The sequence below is a fragment of the Capsicum annuum genome, chromosome 2 (genome assembly GCF_002878395.1).
Source record: "Capsicum annuum cultivar UCD-10X-F1 chromosome 2, UCD10Xv1.1, whole genome shotgun sequence".
NCBI classification, from domain to species: domain Eukaryota; kingdom Viridiplantae; phylum Streptophyta; class Magnoliopsida; order Solanales; family Solanaceae; genus Capsicum; species Capsicum annuum.
Genome location: NC_061112.1, coordinates 42,198,157 through 42,201,919, shown reverse-complemented (window position 1 = coordinate 42,201,919; position 3,763 = coordinate 42,198,157).

Sequence of the window (3,763 nt, the reverse complement as noted above, 5' to 3'; positions counted from 1 at the left end):
CAAGTGTTCTTGAAACATAACATCTCTTGTAACAAATAGTTTGTTAGTAAGCAATTCCATCAACAAATAGCCTTTCTGTGAAGTAGAATATCCTATAAGTACTGCAGGCTTGGCTCTTTCAGCAAACTTATCTCCTATGGGTAGTACTAATGCATAACACTTGCAGCCAATAACTCTGAGATGTGTCAGTGATGGAATTTTATAGAATAGCACCTCATAAGGACTCTTACCTCCAATAGATGAAGAAGGTAACCTGTTCAAAAGATAAACTGTAGCCTTGACATTTAATCCTCAAAACTTGATAGGCATTTGAGACTGAAACCTGATAGCTCTAGCAATATTTAGTATTTTCCTGTGTTTCCTTTCAATAATCCCATTCTGCTGTGATTAGTAGGGGAAGCTACTTTGATGCAATTCACCCAAGGATTAAAATAACTCTCTACATTGTGAGTTTATAAATTCTACTCCATTATCTGATCTGAGAACTTTTATTTGAGCACTAAATTGATTTCTTATCAAATTCAAGAAGTTTTAAATAGCCACAATATATTTAGATTTCAACTGTAACAAGTGAATCCAATTATACCTACTATGATCATCTACTACAGTCAGAAAATAGTGCTTCTTATCAAAAGTAGGGACTTTGTAAGGCCCTCAAAGATCCATATGTACTATATCAAAAGGCTTCACAGCTCTAGAATCACTAACAGAAAATGGTAGTCTAGTTTGTTTAGCTAGCGAACAGACATGTCATTTATTTAGAACCTCTAGGTCTATTTTTTGTCTTATTAGACTAAGTGATTGCAAAGTCTAAGAAGAAGGGTGCCCAAGCCTTCTATGCCATAAGTTGCAGTCTCGCAAATCTACTTCCGCAACTAATAACCTTTGAGAACTTCTTTCGTGTGCTTTATTCAATCCATATACCTTTTTAAGAATGTATAATCCCCCTTTCTCCTTACCAATCCCCTTTACCTTGCCAGTGTGAAGGTCCTAAAATACACAAAAATCAGGGTAGAATGACACAAAGCATGAAAGTTGTTTGGTTATTTTTTATACTGATAACAGATTGAGTTTAAAGTCAGGAACAAACAACACATCACTAACAGTTTCCTTATTTAGGATTTGTGTTTCTCCAATATGTGAAATGTTTGCCTTGGCTCCAGTAGGAAGATTCACCATTTCTTTTTCTGTATTAACTACTTTATGACACTGTGAGAATACACCTTTTTGTACTGCAACATGATGTGTTGCACCAGAATCTATTACCCATTCATATGGAACAACATATGTTGATAGACAAGTAACTATACCTGACATATTGACCTGCTTTGAATCATGTGCATCTTTGTTAAGCAATGTCATGATCTGTCTATAATCTTCCTCTAAGAAACCTTATGCTCTAGCTACCACTGCATTATTGATATCCTTTCTCTCTTGACCACCTTGACCATTAGATGAGCCTACTACATTTATGTAACTTGTGTTCTCTCCTGACTGGTTCCCAGTGAAGTTATAAGCTGAGAACTGATTGTAAGATTGTCCTGTGGCCTGATATCCATATCCACTTGATCTTGACTGATATGATTCCCTTGGATTGCTATTATAGTTTCTTTTCTTCTTATATCCAATCTGCAGGATATCCTATCAACTTATAACAAATATCTCTAGTGTGTCCATTTAGATGACAGTAATCACACCTCTTCCCTTTATAACCTTGACCACTATGACTTGTTTCTGCAAAATTTCTATTTACCTGCATAGCTATGGGATCAGTCTTATCACTAGTTACTGTAGTACAAGCCAGCTGCTGAATATCGTCCTCAACTATCATTGCATATGCTTGATTAAGAGTAGGTGTCACTCCTTTCATGAGTATCTGCCTCTTAGCTTGATCATAAGATTCATTCAATCCACTCAAAAATTGTATTAACCTCTGTTGAATTAAGTGATTTGCATAGTCTTTGGACTTGGCACAATCATAAGATGGTGTTGGGATCACAGCATCATACTCACACCAGAGAGTTTTCAGCTTAGTAAAGTATGTAGAAACAAAATTAGTTCCTTAATGAAGATTGTTGATTTCTCTGTGCAGTTGAGACAATCGCATTTTGTTAACCTTGTTAAATCTTTCCTTGAGATCTTCCCATACTTCAAATGCACTTGTGGCAAACACAATACCACTCAGCAAATCAACACTTACTGAAATCATCAACCAAGACAATACAACTGCATTACAAGTCTCCCATTGCTCATGTAGATCTTCTCTATACATATCCACTTTGCACATGCCAGTCACAAAACCATATTTTCGTTTGCCTAATAATGCAATTTTCATAGATCTACTCCAGATTCCATAATTTTCTGATCCAATCAACTGGATTGGAATCAATGAAGCACCAACAACATCTGATGCTCCTAGAAACAAAGGATCTATAGGATCGATCTTAGGTGTCATTACTTTTTTACTCAGAATTCCAACTTCAGCTTACAAAAAAAATAGAGATCTACTTTCTCCTTACTGATAGTAGTACAGAATCCAAAATAAAATGGAGTATTGATACTTTCTCTAAACCTCCATGGATCGTTGCTCTGATACCATGTTAAACTGATGAATTACAATGCTCTCTCACACACACACATGGAAGCCATTGAAGTAGAGAAGAAAAGAAAGGAAAGAGCTAAGATATTGTTATTCAAGTGGTGAGAGTATACAATGAGAGAGGCATAGTTGCTATTTATAGGCTCACATGTATGTCACATGAGCTTCTAGAACATTCCTAACTAACTCTAACAACTTGGATAACTAATCTAATCAACAACCACTAACTTGGTGCCTCCACTAACTTCACTAACTAACTTGGCTAATCAACCTTTTATCAATGTAACAGTAAAAATCAAAAAATAGTAAAAATGAGCTAATGAGCTAACTCAGAAAAGTGATCAATAACTAATGCATTTTAACACTTATTACCATGTTGGGGTAGTAGTGTAAAATTTCAGCTTTATGAAGAACAGAAGATGCTGAAGGTTCTATAGGAAAAAACTTAAGGTGTGAATGGGTTAAGGAAATGGAGTTCTTAATAATTTTCTGTTCTGGAACAATTTTCTGATGCTAGCTGATTAACCCTTTTTACCATTCAAAGTACTATCAGGAGATTGGTTTAAAGGACAAAAAAAAATAAAATAAACACATTTAATCTGCTTAGAATTTTCTAGGATAATCACCAGTAGAAAGCTGTGCTGAGACACTCCCAAATAAGCAATGACTACTTAACCAAATCAAATTAAATTCTTGTGGGATACTCCAGTTAAATAAAGTTAGAATATTAGTTTTCATAGACGGAAAGATATCCAAAAATCACCTTACCATTAGTTTTCATAGACTGAAAGATATCCAGAAATCACCTTTCATATTTTAGGTTTTCTTTTATTTTCAAATTACCTTGTTTTAGGCTTCTTCTCAGTCGGGTAGGATTTGTGACTTCTTTTATTGCATTTTATAGAAAAATTTGGTTACATTTTCTTACATAATACCTTCTAGCTGTGAATCACGTTTAAAATTTTCTTGTTCACTCTTATCGACTCTATGACATGAGCAACTAGCAGTACTGTGCACGGCTTCTCTTCTCATCTGAAAGAGCTAGCTTCATCTACTACATATGCCACTTTCTTGCCTCATAGTTCTTATAGATACCTCTTTTATGATGAATAAAAAATTTAATTTTAATCATCAGTCAACATGCAATTGGTAGTTTATGGAGTT